Below are 12,500 nucleotides of genomic sequence, written 5' to 3'. Positions count from 1 at the left end.
CGGAAACTAAGCAGGGTCGTGCCTGGTTAGTACTTGGATGGGAGACCGCCTGTGGAATACCAGATACTGTAAGCTGTTTCATTTTTTTGATCATTTGTTTTTTTTTTATCATAGAGAGACATATTCACATGTCCAAAAATTCAGCCAGAATCAAGGGCATGACATCTTTAAAAGGCCCCTTTCTGCACACAATAATGGCTTACGGCCATACCACCCTGAACACGCCCGATCTCGGAAGCTATGCAGGGTCGGGCCTCGTTAGTACTTGGATGGGAGACCGCCTGTGGAATATCAAATGCTGTAAGCTGTTTCATTTTTTTGATCAAATGTTTTTTTTTTATCATATAGAGACATATTCACATGTCCAAAAATTCAGCCAGAATCAAGGGCATGACATCTTTAAAAGGCCCCTGTCTGCACACATTAATGGCTTACGGCCATACCACCCTGAACACGCCCGATCTCGTCCGATCTCGGAAGCAAAGCAGGGTCGGGCCTGGTTAGTACTTGGATGGGAGACCACCTGGGAATACCAGGTGCTGTAAGCGTTTTCATTTTTTTGATCATATGTTTTTTTTTATCATATAGAGACATATTCACATGTCCAAAAATTCAGCCAGAATCAAGGGCATGACATCTTTAAAAGGCCCCTTTCTGCACACAATAATGGCTTATGGCCATACCACCCTGAACAAGCCCGATCTCATCCGATCTAGGAAGCTAAGCAGGGTCGGGCCTGGTTAGTACTTGGATGGGAGACCGCCTGGGAATACCAGGTGCTGTAAGCTCTTTCATTTTTTTGATCATATGTTTTTTTTTTATCATATAGAGACATATTCACATGTCCAAAAATTCAGCCAGAATCAAGGGCATGACATCTTTAAAAGGCCCCTTTCTGCACACAATAATGGCTTACGGTCATACCACCCTGAACTCGTCCGATCTCGTCCGATCTCGGAAACTAAGCAGGGTCGTGCCTGGTTAGTACTTGGATGGGAGACCGCCTGTGGAATACCAGATGCTGTAAGCTGTTTCATTTTTTTGATCATTTGTTTTTTTTTTATCATAGAGAGACATATTCACATGTCCAAAAATTCAGCCAGAATCAAGGGCATGACATCTTTAAAAGGCCCCTTTCTGCACACAATAATGGCTTACGGCCATACCACCCTGAACACGCCCGATCTCGGAAGCTATGCAGGGTCGGGCCTCGTTAGTACTTGGATGGGAGACCGCCTGTGGAATATCAAATGCTGTAAGCTGTTTCATTTTTTTGATCAAATGTTTTTTTTTTATCATATAGAGACATATTCACATGTCCAAAAATTCAGCCAGAATCAAGGGCATGACATCTTTAAAAGGCCCCTGTCTGCACACAATAATGGCTTACGGCCATACCACCCTGAACACGCCCGATCTCGTCCGATCTCGGAAGCAAAGCAGGGTCGGGCCTGGTTAGTACTTGGATGGGAGACCACCTGGGAATACCAGGTGCTGTAAGCGTTTTCATTTTTTTGATCATATGTTTTTTTTTATCATATAGAGACATATTCACATGTCCAAAAATTCAGCCAGAATCAAGGGCATGACATCTTTAAAAGGCCCCTCTCTGCACACAATAATGGCTTATGGCCATACCACCCTGAACACGCCCAATCTCGGAAGCTATGCAGGGTCGGGCCTGGTTAGTACTTGGATGGGAGACCGCCTGGGAATACCAGGTGCTGTAAGCTTTTTCATTTTTTTGATCATATGTTTTTTTTTATCATATAGAGACATATTCACATGTCCAAAAATTCAGCCAGAATCAAGGGCATGACATCTTTAAAAGGCCCCTTTCTGCACACAATAATGGCTTACGGCCATACCACCATGAACACGCCCGATCTCATCCGATCTCAGAAGCTAAGCAGGGTCGGGCCTGCTTAGTACTTGGATGGGAGACCGCCTGGGAATACCAAGTGCTGTAAGCTTTTTCATTTTGTTTGATCATATGTTTTTTTTTATCATATAGAGACATATTCACATGTCCAAAAATTCAGCCAGAATCAAGGGCATGACATCTTTAAAAGGCCCCTTTCTGCACACAATAATGGCTTACGGCCATACCACCCTGAACAAGCCCGATCTCGTCCGATCTCGGAAGCTAAGCAGGGTCGGGCCTGGTTAGTACTTGGATGGGAGACCGCCTGGGAATACCAGGTGCTGTAAGCTCTTTCATTTTTTTGATCATATGTTTTTTTTTTATCATATAGAGACATATTCACATGTCCTAAAATTCAGCCAGAATCAAGGGCATGACATCTTTAAAAGGCTTCTTTCTGCATACAATAATGGCTTACGGCCATACCACCCTGAACACGCCTGATGTCGTCCGATCTCGGAAGCTAAGCAGAGTAGGGCCTGGTTAGTACTTGGATGGGAGACAGCCTGGGAATACCAGGTGCTGTAAGTTTTTTCATTTTTTTAATCATATGTTTTTTTTTATCATATAGAGACATATTCACATGTCCAAAAATTCAGCCAGAATCAAGGGCATGACATCTTTAAAAGGCCCCTGTCTGCACACAATAATGGCTTACGGCCATACCACCCTGAACACGCCCGATCTCGTCCGATCTTGGAAGCTAAGCAGGGTCGGGCCTGGTTAGTACTTGGATGGGAGACCACCTGGGAATACCAGGTGCTGTAAGCGTTTTCATTTTTTTGATCATATGTTTTTTTTTATCATATAGAGACATATTCACATGTCCAAAAATTCAGCCAGAATCAAGGGCATGACATCTTTAAAAGGCCCCTGTCTGCACACAATAATGGCTTATGGCCATACCACCCTGAACACGCCTGATCTCGTCAGATCTCGGAAGCTAAGCAGGGTAGGGCCTGGTTAGTACTTGGATGGGAGACCGCCTGGGAATACCAGGTGCTGTAAGCTTTTTCATTATTTTGATCATATGTTTTTTTTTTATCATATAGAGACATATTCACATGTCCAAAAATTCAGCCAGAATCAAGGGCATGACATCTTTAAAAGGCCCCTGTCTGCACACAATAATGGCTTACGGCCATACCACCCTGAACACGCCTGATCTCGTCCGATCTCGGAAGCTAAGCAGGGTAGGGCCTGGTTAGTACTTGGATGGGAGACCGCCTGGGAATACCAGGTGCTGTAAGTTTTTTCATTTTTTTGATCATATGTTTTTTTTTTATCATATAGAGACATATTCACATGTCAAAAAATTCAGCCAGAATCAAGGGCATGACATCTTTAAAAGGCCCCTTTCTGCACACAATAATGGCTTAAGGACATACCACCCTGAACTTGTCTGATCTCGGAAGCTAAGCAGCGTCTGGCCTGGTTAGTACTTGGATGGGAGACCGCCTGGGAATACCAGGTGCTGTAAGCTTTTTCATTTTTTTTGATCATATATTCTTTTTTTATCATATAGAGACATATTCACATGTCCAAAAATTCAGCCAGAATCAAGGGCATGAGATCTTTAAAAGGCCCCTGTCTGCACACAATAACAGCTTACGGCCATACCACCCTGAACACGCCTGATCTCGTCCGATCTCGGAAGCTAAGCAGGGTCGGGCCTGGTTAGTACTTGGATGGGAGACCGCCTGGGAATACCAGGTGCTGTAAGCTTTTTCATTTTTTTGATCATATGTTTTTTTTTTTTATCATATAGAGACATATTCACATGTCCAAAAATTCAGCCAGAATCAAGGGCATAACATCTTTAAAAGGCCCCTGTCTGCACACAATAATGGCTTACGGCCATACCACCCTTAACACGCCCGATCTCGTCCCATCTCGGAAGCTAAGCAGGGTCGGGCCTGGTTAGTACTTGAATGGGAGACCGCCTGGGAATACCAGATGCTGTAAGCTTTTTTTATTTTTTTGATCATATGTTTTTTTTATCATAGAGAGACATATTCACATGTCCACAAATTCAGCCAGAATCAAGGGCATGACATCTTTAAAAGGCCCCTGTCTGCACACAATAATGGCTTACGGCCATACCACCCTGAACACGCCCGATCTCGGAAGCTAAGCAGGGTCGGGCCTGGTTAGTACTTGGATGGGAGACCACCTGGGAATACCAGGTGCTGTAAGCTTTTTCATTTTTTTGATCATATGTTTTTTTTTTATCATATAGAGACATATTCACATGTCCAAAAATTCAGCCAGAATCAAGGGCATAACATCTTTAAAAGGCCCCTGTCTGCACACAATAATGGCTTACGGCCATACCACCCTTAACACGCCCGATCTCGTCCCATCTCGGAAGCTATGCAGGGTCGGGCCTGGTTAATACTTGGATGGGAGACCGCCTGGGAATACCAGACGCTGTAAGCTTTTTCATTTTTTTTGATCATATGTTTTTTTTATCATATAGAGACATATTCACATGTCCAAAAATTCAGCCAGAATCAAGGGCATGACATCTTTAAAAGGCCCCTCTCCTCACACAATAATGGCTTATGGCCATACCACCCTGAACACGCCTGATCTCGTCCGCTCTCGGAAGCTAAGCAGGGTAGGGCCTGGTTAGTACTTGGATGGGAGACCGCCTGGGAATACCAGGTGCTGTAAGTTTTTTCATTTTTTTGATCATATGTTTTTTTTTATCATATAAAGACATATTCACATGTCCAAAAATTCAGCCAGAATCAAGGGCATGACATCTTTAAAAGGCCCCTGTCTGCACACAATAATGGCTTATGGCCATACCACCCTGAACACGCTTGATCTCGTCCGATCTCGGAAGCTAAGCAGGGTAGGGCCTGGTTAGTACTTGGATGGGAGACCGCCTGGGAATACCAGGTGCTGTAAGCTTTTTCATTTTTTTGATCATATGTTTATTTTTTATCATATAGAGACATATTCACATGTCCAAAAATTCAGCCAGAATCAAGGGCATGACATCTTTAAAAGGCCCCTTTCTGCACACAATAACGGCTTACGGCCATACCACCCTTAACACGCCCGATCTCGTCCGATCTCGGAAACTAAGTAGGGTCGTGCCTGGTTAGTACTTGGATGGGAGAACGCCTGGGAATACCAGACGCTGTAAGCTTTTTCATTTTTTTTGATCATATGTTTTTTTTATCATATAGAGACATATTCACATGTCCAAAAATTCAGCCAGAATCAAGGGCATGACATCTTTAAAAGGCCCCTCTCTGCACACAATAATGGCTTATGGCCATACCACCCTGAACACGCCTGATCTCGTCCGATCTCGGAAGCTAAGCAGGGTAGGGCCTGGTTAGTACTTGGATGGGAGACCGCCTGGGATTACCAGGTGCTGTAAGTTTTTTCATTTTTTTGATCATATGTTTTTTTTTTATCATATAGAGACATATTCACATGTCCAAAAATTCAGCCAGAATCAAGGGCATGACATCTTTAAAAGGCCCCTGTCTGCACACAATAATGGCTTACGGCCATACCACCCTGAACACGCCTGATCTCGTCCGATCTCGGAAGCTAAGCAGGGTAGGGCCTGGTTAGTACTTGGATGGGAGACCGCCTGGGAATACCAGGTGCTGTAAGTTTTTTCATTTTTTTGATCATATGTTTTTTTTTTATCATATAGAGACATATTCACATGTCAAAAAATTCAGCCAGAATCAAGGGCATGACATCTTTAAAAGGCCCCTTTCTGCACACAATAATGGCTTAAGGACATACCACCCTGAACTTGTCTGATCTCGGAAGCTAAGCAGCATCTGGCCTGGTTAGTACTTGGATGGGAGACCGCCTGGGAATACCAGGTGCTGTAAGCTTTTTCATTTTTTTTGATCATATATTCTTTTTTTATCATATAGAGACATATTCACATGTCCAAAAATTCAGCCAGAATCAAGGGCATGAGATCTTTAAAAGGCCCCTGTCTGCACACAATAACAGCTTACGGCCATACCACCCTGAACACGCCTGATCTCGTCTGATCTCGGAAGCTAAGCAGGGTCGGGCCTGGTTAGTACTTGGATGGGAGACCGCCTGGGAATACCAGGTGCTGTAAGCTTTTTCATTTTTTTGATCATATGTTTTTTTTTTATCATATAGAGACATATTCACATGTCAAAAAATTCAGCCAGAATCAAGGGCATGACATCTTTAAAAGGCCCCTGTCTGCACACAATAATGGCTTACGGCCATACCACCCTGAACACGCCCGATCTCGGAAGCTAAGCAGGGTCGGGCCTGGTTAGTACTTGGATGGGAGACCACCTGGGAATACCAGGTGCTGTAAGCTTTTTCATTTTTTTGATCATATGTTTTTTTTTTATCATATAGAGACATATTCACATGTCCAAAAATTCAGCCAGAATCAAGGGCATAACATCTTTAAAAGGCCCCTGTCTGCACACAATAATGGCTTACGGCCATACCACCCTTAACACGCCCGATCTCGTCCCATCTCGGAAGCTAAGCAGGGTCGGGCCTGGTTAATACTTGGATGGGAGACCGCCTGGGAATACCAGACGCTGTAAGCTTTTTCATTTTTTTTGATCATATGTTTTTTTTATCATATAGAGACATATTCACATGTCCAAAAATTCAGCCAGAATCAAGGGCATGACATCTTTAAAAGGCCCCTGTCTGCACACAATAATGGCTTATGGCCATACCACCCTGAACACGCTTGATCTCGTCCGATCTCGGAAGCTAAGCAGGGTAGGGCCTGGTTAGTACTTGGATGGGAGACCGCCTGGGAATACCAGGTGCTGTAAGCTTTTTCATTTTTTTGATCATATGTTTTTTTTTTATCATATAGAGACATATTCACATGTCCAAAAATTCAGCCAGAATCAAGGGCATGACATCTTTAAAAGGCCCCTTTCTGCACACAATAACGGCTTACGGCCATACCACCCTTAACACGCCCGATCTCGTCCGATCTCGGAAACTAAGTAGGGTCGTGCCTGGTTAGTACTTGGATGGGAGACCGCCTGGGAATACCAGACGCTGTAAGCTTTTTCATTTTTTTTGATCATATGTTTTTTTTATCATATAGAGACATATTCACATGTCCAAAAATTCAGCCAGAATCAAGGGCATGACATCTTTAAAAGGCCCCTTTCTGCATACAATAATGGCTTACGGCCATTCCACCCTGAACACGCCCGATCTCGTCCGATCTCGGAAGCTAAGCAGGGTCGGGCCTGGTTAGTACTTGGATGGGAGACCACCTGGGAATACCAGGTGCTGTAAGCGTTTTCATTTTTTTGATCATATGTTTTTTTTTATCATATAGAGACATATTCACATGTCCAAAAATTCAGCCAGAATCAAGGGCATGACATCTTTAAAAGGCCCCTTTCTGCACACAATAATGGCTTACGGCCAAACCACCCTGAACTCGTCCGATCTTGGAAGCTAAGCAGGGTCGGGCCTGGTTAGTACTTGGATGGGAGACCGCCTGGGAATACCAGACGCTGTAAGCTTTTTTTATTTTTTTGATCATATGTTTTTTTTTTATCATAGAGAGACATATTCACATGTCCAAAAATTCAGCCAGAATCAAGGGCATGACATCTTTAAAAGGCCCCTGTCTGCAGACAATAATGGCTTACGGCCATACCACCCTGAACACGCCCGATCTCGTTCAATCTCAGAAGCTAAGCAGGGTCGGGCCTGGTTAGTACTTGGATGGGAGACCGCCTGGGAATACCAGGTGCTGTAAGCTTTTTCATTTTTTTGATCATGTTTTTTTTTATCATATAGAGACATATTCACATGTCCAAAAATTCAGCCAGAATCAAGGGCATGACATCTTTAAAAGGCCCCTCTCTGCACACAATAATGGCTTACAGCCATACCACCCTGAACACGCCTGATCTCGTCCGATCTCGGAAGCTAAGCAGGGTCGGGCCTGGTTAGTACTTGGATGGGAGACCGCCTGGGAATACCAGGTGCTGTAAGCTTTTTCATTTTTTTGATCATATGTTTTTTTTTATCATATAGAGACATATTCACATGTCCAAAAATTCAGCCAGAATCAAGGGCATGATATCTTTAAAAGGCCCCTTTCTGCACACAATAATGCCTTACGTCCATACCACCCTGAACACGCCCGATCTCAGAAGCAAAGCAGGGTCGGGCCTGGTTAATACTTGGATGGGAGACCGCCTAGGAATACCAGGTGCTGTAAGCTTTTTCATTTTTTTGATCATATGTTTTTTTTTTTATCATATAGCGACATATTCACATGTCCAAAAATTCAGCCAGAATCAAGGGCATAACATCTTTAAAAGGCCCCTGTCTGCACACAATAATGGCTTACGGCCATACCACCCTTAACACGCCCGATCTCGTCCCATCTCGGAAGCTAAGCAGGGTCGGTCCTGGTTAATACTTGGATGGGAGACCGCCTGGGAATACCAGATGCTGTAAGCTTTTCTTATTTTTTTGATCATATGTTTTTTTTATCATAGAGAGACATATTCACATGTCCACAAATTCAGCCAGAATCAAGGGCATGACATCTTTAAAAGGCCCCTGTCTGCACACAATAATGGCTTACGGCCATAACACCCTGAACACGCCCGATCTCGTCCGATCTCGGAAGCTAAGCAGGGTCGGGCCTGGTTAGTACTTGGATGGGAGACCACCTTGGAATACCAGGTGCTGTAAGCGTTTTCATTTTTTTGATCATATGTTTTTTTTTATCATATAAAGACATATTCACATGTCCAAAAATTCAGCCAGAATCAAGGGCATGACATCTTTAAAAGGCCCCTGTCTGCACACAATAATGACTTATGGCCATACCACCCTGAACACGCTTGATCTCGTCCGATCTCCGAAGCTAAGCAGGGTAGGGCCTGGTTAGTACTTGGATGGGAGACCGCCTGGGAATACCAGGTGCTGTAAGCTTTTTCATTTTTTTGATCATATGTTTTTTTTTTATCATATAGAGACATATTCACATGTCCAAAAATTCAGCCAGAATCAAGGGCATGACATCTTTAAAAGGCCCCTTTCTGCACACAATAACGGCTTACGGCCATACCACCCTTAACACGCCCGATCTCGTCCGATCTCGGAAACTAAGTAGGGTCGTGCCTGGTTAGTACTTGGATGGGAGACCGCCTGGGAATACCAGACGCTGTAAGCTTTTTCATTTTTTTTGATCATATGTTTTTTTTATCATATAGAGACATATTCACATGTCCAAAAATTCAGCCAGAATCAAGGGCATGACATCTTTAAAAGGCCCCTCTCTGCACACAATAATGGCTTATGGCCATACCACCCTGAACACGCCTGATCTCGTCCGATCTCGGAAGCTAAGCAGGGTAGGGCCTGGTTAGTACTTGGATGGGAGACCGCCTGGGAATACCAGGTGCTGTAAGCTTTTTCATTTTTTTGATCATATGTTTTTTTTTTATCATATAGAGACATATTCACATGTCCAAAAATTCAGCCAGAATCAAGGGCATGACATCTTTAAAAGGCCCCTTTCTGCACACAATAACGGCTTACGGCCATACCACCCTTAACACGCCCGATCTCGTCCGATCTCGGAAACTAAGTAGGGTCGTGCCTGGTTAGTACTTGGATGGGAGACCGCCTGGGAAAACCAGACGCTGTAAGCTTTTTCATTTTTTTTGATCATATGTTTTTTTTATCATATAGAGACATATTCACATGTCCAAAACTTCAGCCAGAATCAAGGGCATGACATCTTTAAAAGGCCCCTCTCTGCACACAATAATGGCTTATGGCCATACCACCCTGAACACGCCTGATCTCGTCCGATCTCGGAAGCTAAGCAGGGTAGGGCCTGGTTAGTACTTGGATGGGAGACCGCCTGGGAATACCAGGTGCTGTAAGCTTTTTCATTTTTTTGATCATGTTTTTTTTTTATCATATAGAGACATATTCACATGTCCAAAAATTCAGCCAGAATCAAGGGCATGACATCTTTAAAAGGCCCCTCTCTGCACACAATAATGGCTTACGGCCACACCACCCTGAACACGCCTGATCTCGTCCGATCTCGGAAGCTAAGCAGGGTCGGGCCTGGTTAGTACTTGGATGGGAGACCGCCTGGGAATACCAGGTGCTGTAAGTTTTTTCATTTTTTTGATCATATGTTTTTTTTTTTATCATATAGAGACATATTCACATGTCAAAAAATTCAGCCAGAATCAAGGGCATAACATCTTTAAAAGGCCCCTGTCTGCACACAATAATGGCTTACGGCCATACCACCCTTAACACGCCCGATCTCGTCCCATCTTGGAAGCTAAGCAGGGTCGGGCCTGGTTAGTACTTGAATGGGAGACCGCCTGGGAATACCAGATGCTGTAAGCTTTTTTTATTTTTTTGATCATATGTTTTTTTTATCATAGAGAGACATATTCACATGTCCACAAATTCAGCCAGAATCAAGGGCATGACATCTTTAAAAGGCCCCTGTCTGCATGCAATAATGGCTTACGGCCATACCACCCTGAACACGCCCGATCTCAGAAGCAAAGCAGGGTCGGGCCTGGTTAATACTTGGATGGGAGACCGCCTAGGAATACCAGGTGCTGTAAGCTTTTTCATTTTTTTGATCATATGTTCTTTTTTTATCATATAGAGACATATTCACATGTCCAAAAATTCAGCCAGAATCAAGGGCATGAGATCTTTAAAAGGCCCCTGTCTGCACACAATAACAGCTTACGGCCATACCACCCTGAACACGCCTGATCTCGTCCGATCTCGGAAGCTAAGCAGGGTCGGGCCTGGTTAGTACTTGGATGGGAGACCGCCTGGGAATACCAGGTGCTGTAAGCTTTTTCATTTTTTTGATCATATGTTTTTTTTTTTTTATCATATAGCGACATATTCACATGTCCAAAAATTCAGCCAGAATCAAGGGCATAACATCTTTAAAAGGCCCCTGTCTGCACACAATAATGGCTTACGGCCATACCACCCTTAACACGCCCGATCTCGTCCCATCTCGGAAGCTAAGCAGGGTCGGTCCTGGTTAGTACTTGAATGGGAGACCGCCTGGGAATACCAGATGCTGTAAGCTTTTTTTATTTTTTTGATCATATGTTTTTTTTATCATAGAGAGACATATTCACATGTCAACAAATTCAGCCAGAATCAAGGGCATGACATCTTTAAAAGGCCCCTGTCTGCACGCAATAATGGCTTACGGCCATACCACCCTGAACACGCCCGATCTCGGAAGCTAAGCAGGGTCGGGCCTGGTTAGTACTTGGATGGGAGACCACCTGGGAATACCAGGTGCTGTAAGCTTTTTCATTTTTTTGATCATATGTTTTTTTTTTTATCATATAGAGACATATTCACATGTCCAAAAATTCAGCCAGAATCAAGGGCATAACATCTTTAAAAGGCCCCTGTCTGCACACAATAATGGCTTACGGCCATACCACCCTTAACACGCCCGATCTCTTCCCATCTCGGAAGCTAAGCAGGGTCGGTCCTGGTTAATACTTGGATGGGAGACCGCCTGGGAATACCAGATGCTGTAAGCTTTTCTTATTTTTTTGATCATATGTTTTTTTTATCATAGAGAGACATATTCACATGTCCACAAATTCAGCCAGAATCAAGGGCATGACATCTTTAAAAGGCCCCTGTCTGCACACAATAATGGCTTACGGCCATAACACCCTGAACACGCCCGATCTCGTCCGATCTCGGAAGCTAAGCAGGGTCGGGCCTGGTTAGTACTTGGATGGGAGACCACCTTGGAATACCAGGTGCTGTAAGCGTTTTCATTTTTTTGATCATATGTTTTTTTTTATCATATAAAGACATATTCACATGTCCAAAAATTCAGCCAGAATCAAGGGCATGACATCTTTAAAAGGCCCCTGTCTGCACACAATAATGGCTTATGGCCATACCACCCTGAACACGCTTGATCTCGTCCGATCTCGGAAGCTAAGCAGGGTAGGGCCTGGTTAGTACTTGGATGGGAGACCGCCTGGGAATACCAGGTGCTGTAAGCTTTTTCATTTTTTTGATCATATGTTTTTTTTTTATCATATAGAGACATATTCACATGTCCAAAAATTCAGCCAGAATCAAGGGCATGACATCTTTAAAAGGCCCCTTTCTGCACACAATAACGGCTTACGGCCATACCACCCTTAACACGCCCGATCTCGTCCGATCTCGGAAACTAAGTAGGGTCGTGCCTGGTTAGTACTTGGATGGGAGACCGCCTGGGAATACCAGACGCTGTAAGCTTTTTCATTTTTTTTGATCATATGTTTTTTTTATCATATAGAGACATATTCACATGTCCAAAAATTCAGCCAGAATCAAGGGCATGACATCTTTAAAAGGCCCCTCTCTGCACACAATAATGGCTTATGGCCATACCACCCTGAACACGCCTGATCTCGTCCGATCTCGGAAGCTAAGCAGGGTAGGGCCTGGTTAGTACTTGGATGGGAGACCGCCTGGGAATACCAGGTGCTGTAAGTTTTTTCATTTTTTTGAT

At 43.8% G+C, this 12,500-nt stretch overlaps 28 non-coding genes and 21 pseudogenes across 28 annotated transcripts; all 49 read left to right on the top strand.

Annotated features, from left to right (window-relative positions):
* The window catches only part of LOC132970714 (5S ribosomal RNA), a 120-nt pseudogene extending 45 nt beyond the window's left edge, over positions 1 to 75 (top strand).
* Positions 76 to 429: 354 nt separating this feature from the next.
* Positions 430 to 548, top strand: LOC132970929 (5S ribosomal RNA). Its single transcript, XR_009672277.1, has one exon. It is a non-coding gene; the product is annotated as a 5S ribosomal RNA (ribosomal RNA).
* Positions 549 to 669: 121 nt separating this feature from the next.
* Positions 670 to 788, top strand: LOC132971195 (5S ribosomal RNA). The gene has a single exon (XR_009672505.1). It is a non-coding gene; the product is annotated as a 5S ribosomal RNA (ribosomal RNA).
* A 122-nt stretch (positions 789 to 910) lies between these two features.
* On the top strand, positions 911 to 1,030 carry LOC132970716 (5S ribosomal RNA; annotated as a pseudogene).
* Positions 1,031 to 1,384: 354 nt separating this feature from the next.
* Positions 1,385 to 1,503, top strand: LOC132970917 (5S ribosomal RNA). The gene has a single exon (XR_009672275.1). It is a non-coding gene; the product is annotated as a 5S ribosomal RNA (ribosomal RNA).
* A 121-nt stretch (positions 1,504 to 1,624) lies between these two features.
* LOC132970721 (5S ribosomal RNA) lies at positions 1,625 to 1,733 on the top strand (annotated as a pseudogene).
* A 121-nt stretch (positions 1,734 to 1,854) lies between these two features.
* Positions 1,855 to 1,973, top strand: LOC132971258 (5S ribosomal RNA). The gene has a single exon (XR_009672566.1). It is a non-coding gene; the product is annotated as a 5S ribosomal RNA (ribosomal RNA).
* Positions 1,974 to 2,095: 122 nt separating this feature from the next.
* Positions 2,096 to 2,214, top strand: LOC132970989 (5S ribosomal RNA). Its single transcript, XR_009672311.1, has one exon. It is a non-coding gene; the product is annotated as a 5S ribosomal RNA (ribosomal RNA).
* Positions 2,215 to 2,336: 122 nt separating this feature from the next.
* Positions 2,337 to 2,455, top strand: LOC132971396 (5S ribosomal RNA; annotated as a pseudogene).
* Positions 2,456 to 2,576: 121 nt separating this feature from the next.
* LOC132971005 (5S ribosomal RNA) lies at positions 2,577 to 2,695 on the top strand. The gene has a single exon (XR_009672326.1). It is a non-coding gene; the product is annotated as a 5S ribosomal RNA (ribosomal RNA).
* A 121-nt stretch (positions 2,696 to 2,816) lies between these two features.
* On the top strand, positions 2,817 to 2,935 carry LOC132970960 (5S ribosomal RNA). The gene has a single exon (XR_009672284.1). It is a non-coding gene; the product is annotated as a 5S ribosomal RNA (ribosomal RNA).
* Positions 2,936 to 3,057: 122 nt separating this feature from the next.
* On the top strand, positions 3,058 to 3,176 carry LOC132970962 (5S ribosomal RNA). The gene has a single exon (XR_009672286.1). It is a non-coding gene; the product is annotated as a 5S ribosomal RNA (ribosomal RNA).
* Positions 3,177 to 3,530: 354 nt separating this feature from the next.
* On the top strand, positions 3,531 to 3,649 carry LOC132971441 (5S ribosomal RNA). Its single transcript, XR_009672650.1, has one exon. It is a non-coding gene; the product is annotated as a 5S ribosomal RNA (ribosomal RNA).
* Positions 3,650 to 3,773: 124 nt separating this feature from the next.
* On the top strand, positions 3,774 to 3,892 carry LOC132971294 (5S ribosomal RNA). Its single transcript, XR_009672591.1, has one exon. It is a non-coding gene; the product is annotated as a 5S ribosomal RNA (ribosomal RNA).
* A 121-nt stretch (positions 3,893 to 4,013) lies between these two features.
* LOC132971277 (5S ribosomal RNA) lies at positions 4,014 to 4,122 on the top strand (annotated as a pseudogene).
* A 122-nt stretch (positions 4,123 to 4,244) lies between these two features.
* Positions 4,245 to 4,363, top strand: LOC132970666 (5S ribosomal RNA; annotated as a pseudogene).
* A 121-nt stretch (positions 4,364 to 4,484) lies between these two features.
* On the top strand, positions 4,485 to 4,603 carry LOC132971129 (5S ribosomal RNA). The gene has a single exon (XR_009672443.1). It is a non-coding gene; the product is annotated as a 5S ribosomal RNA (ribosomal RNA).
* Positions 4,604 to 4,724: 121 nt separating this feature from the next.
* LOC132971049 (5S ribosomal RNA) lies at positions 4,725 to 4,843 on the top strand. The gene has a single exon (XR_009672368.1). It is a non-coding gene; the product is annotated as a 5S ribosomal RNA (ribosomal RNA).
* Positions 4,844 to 4,965: 122 nt separating this feature from the next.
* On the top strand, positions 4,966 to 5,084 carry LOC132970673 (5S ribosomal RNA; annotated as a pseudogene).
* Positions 5,085 to 5,205: 121 nt separating this feature from the next.
* LOC132971194 (5S ribosomal RNA) lies at positions 5,206 to 5,324 on the top strand. Its single transcript, XR_009672504.1, has one exon. It is a non-coding gene; the product is annotated as a 5S ribosomal RNA (ribosomal RNA).
* A 122-nt stretch (positions 5,325 to 5,446) lies between these two features.
* On the top strand, positions 5,447 to 5,565 carry LOC132970961 (5S ribosomal RNA). Its single transcript, XR_009672285.1, has one exon. It is a non-coding gene; the product is annotated as a 5S ribosomal RNA (ribosomal RNA).
* Positions 5,566 to 5,919: 354 nt separating this feature from the next.
* Positions 5,920 to 6,038, top strand: LOC132970780 (5S ribosomal RNA). The gene has a single exon (XR_009672262.1). It is a non-coding gene; the product is annotated as a 5S ribosomal RNA (ribosomal RNA).
* A 122-nt stretch (positions 6,039 to 6,160) lies between these two features.
* Positions 6,161 to 6,269, top strand: LOC132971276 (5S ribosomal RNA; annotated as a pseudogene).
* A 122-nt stretch (positions 6,270 to 6,391) lies between these two features.
* Positions 6,392 to 6,510, top strand: LOC132971392 (5S ribosomal RNA; annotated as a pseudogene).
* Positions 6,511 to 6,631: 121 nt separating this feature from the next.
* LOC132971048 (5S ribosomal RNA) lies at positions 6,632 to 6,750 on the top strand. The gene has a single exon (XR_009672367.1). It is a non-coding gene; the product is annotated as a 5S ribosomal RNA (ribosomal RNA).
* A 122-nt stretch (positions 6,751 to 6,872) lies between these two features.
* On the top strand, positions 6,873 to 6,991 carry LOC132971372 (5S ribosomal RNA; annotated as a pseudogene).
* Positions 6,992 to 7,112: 121 nt separating this feature from the next.
* LOC132970958 (5S ribosomal RNA) lies at positions 7,113 to 7,231 on the top strand. The gene has a single exon (XR_009672282.1). It is a non-coding gene; the product is annotated as a 5S ribosomal RNA (ribosomal RNA).
* Positions 7,232 to 7,352: 121 nt separating this feature from the next.
* On the top strand, positions 7,353 to 7,461 carry LOC132970861 (5S ribosomal RNA; annotated as a pseudogene).
* Positions 7,462 to 7,584: 123 nt separating this feature from the next.
* On the top strand, positions 7,585 to 7,703 carry LOC132971182 (5S ribosomal RNA). The gene has a single exon (XR_009672493.1). It is a non-coding gene; the product is annotated as a 5S ribosomal RNA (ribosomal RNA).
* A 119-nt stretch (positions 7,704 to 7,822) lies between these two features.
* LOC132970757 (5S ribosomal RNA) lies at positions 7,823 to 7,941 on the top strand. The gene has a single exon (XR_009672260.1). It is a non-coding gene; the product is annotated as a 5S ribosomal RNA (ribosomal RNA).
* Positions 7,942 to 8,062: 121 nt separating this feature from the next.
* On the top strand, positions 8,063 to 8,171 carry LOC132970902 (5S ribosomal RNA; annotated as a pseudogene).
* Positions 8,172 to 8,294: 123 nt separating this feature from the next.
* On the top strand, positions 8,295 to 8,413 carry LOC132971422 (5S ribosomal RNA; annotated as a pseudogene).
* A 121-nt stretch (positions 8,414 to 8,534) lies between these two features.
* On the top strand, positions 8,535 to 8,653 carry LOC132971143 (5S ribosomal RNA). The gene has a single exon (XR_009672457.1). It is a non-coding gene; the product is annotated as a 5S ribosomal RNA (ribosomal RNA).
* Positions 8,654 to 8,774: 121 nt separating this feature from the next.
* LOC132971177 (5S ribosomal RNA) lies at positions 8,775 to 8,893 on the top strand. The gene has a single exon (XR_009672488.1). It is a non-coding gene; the product is annotated as a 5S ribosomal RNA (ribosomal RNA).
* A 122-nt stretch (positions 8,894 to 9,015) lies between these two features.
* Positions 9,016 to 9,134, top strand: LOC132971371 (5S ribosomal RNA; annotated as a pseudogene).
* Positions 9,135 to 9,255: 121 nt separating this feature from the next.
* On the top strand, positions 9,256 to 9,374 carry LOC132970827 (5S ribosomal RNA). Its single transcript, XR_009672267.1, has one exon. It is a non-coding gene; the product is annotated as a 5S ribosomal RNA (ribosomal RNA).
* A 122-nt stretch (positions 9,375 to 9,496) lies between these two features.
* LOC132971391 (5S ribosomal RNA) lies at positions 9,497 to 9,615 on the top strand (annotated as a pseudogene).
* A 121-nt stretch (positions 9,616 to 9,736) lies between these two features.
* Positions 9,737 to 9,855, top strand: LOC132970816 (5S ribosomal RNA). The gene has a single exon (XR_009672266.1). It is a non-coding gene; the product is annotated as a 5S ribosomal RNA (ribosomal RNA).
* Positions 9,856 to 9,975: 120 nt separating this feature from the next.
* Positions 9,976 to 10,094, top strand: LOC132971088 (5S ribosomal RNA). The gene has a single exon (XR_009672405.1). It is a non-coding gene; the product is annotated as a 5S ribosomal RNA (ribosomal RNA).
* Positions 10,095 to 10,217: 123 nt separating this feature from the next.
* On the top strand, positions 10,218 to 10,336 carry LOC132971360 (5S ribosomal RNA; annotated as a pseudogene).
* Positions 10,337 to 10,457: 121 nt separating this feature from the next.
* On the top strand, positions 10,458 to 10,566 carry LOC132970748 (5S ribosomal RNA; annotated as a pseudogene).
* Positions 10,567 to 10,688: 122 nt separating this feature from the next.
* LOC132971429 (5S ribosomal RNA) lies at positions 10,689 to 10,807 on the top strand. The gene has a single exon (XR_009672648.1). It is a non-coding gene; the product is annotated as a 5S ribosomal RNA (ribosomal RNA).
* A 125-nt stretch (positions 10,808 to 10,932) lies between these two features.
* On the top strand, positions 10,933 to 11,051 carry LOC132971365 (5S ribosomal RNA; annotated as a pseudogene).
* A 121-nt stretch (positions 11,052 to 11,172) lies between these two features.
* LOC132971274 (5S ribosomal RNA) lies at positions 11,173 to 11,281 on the top strand (annotated as a pseudogene).
* Positions 11,282 to 11,404: 123 nt separating this feature from the next.
* Positions 11,405 to 11,523, top strand: LOC132970641 (5S ribosomal RNA; annotated as a pseudogene).
* A 121-nt stretch (positions 11,524 to 11,644) lies between these two features.
* On the top strand, positions 11,645 to 11,763 carry LOC132971142 (5S ribosomal RNA). The gene has a single exon (XR_009672456.1). It is a non-coding gene; the product is annotated as a 5S ribosomal RNA (ribosomal RNA).
* Positions 11,764 to 11,884: 121 nt separating this feature from the next.
* On the top strand, positions 11,885 to 12,003 carry LOC132971047 (5S ribosomal RNA). The gene has a single exon (XR_009672366.1). It is a non-coding gene; the product is annotated as a 5S ribosomal RNA (ribosomal RNA).
* A 122-nt stretch (positions 12,004 to 12,125) lies between these two features.
* On the top strand, positions 12,126 to 12,244 carry LOC132971369 (5S ribosomal RNA; annotated as a pseudogene).
* A 121-nt stretch (positions 12,245 to 12,365) lies between these two features.
* Positions 12,366 to 12,484, top strand: LOC132971032 (5S ribosomal RNA). The gene has a single exon (XR_009672351.1). It is a non-coding gene; the product is annotated as a 5S ribosomal RNA (ribosomal RNA).
* Positions 12,485 to 12,500: the final 16 nt, after the last annotated feature.

This window comes from Labrus mixtus, unplaced genomic scaffold (assembly GCF_963584025.1).
Source record: "Labrus mixtus unplaced genomic scaffold, fLabMix1.1 SCAFFOLD_51, whole genome shotgun sequence".
Classification (NCBI taxonomy): Eukaryota; Metazoa; Chordata; class Actinopteri; order Labriformes; family Labridae; genus Labrus; species Labrus mixtus.
Note: the sequence above shows the minus strand (reverse complement) of the source record. Positions and strands in the feature narration are given on the sequence as shown.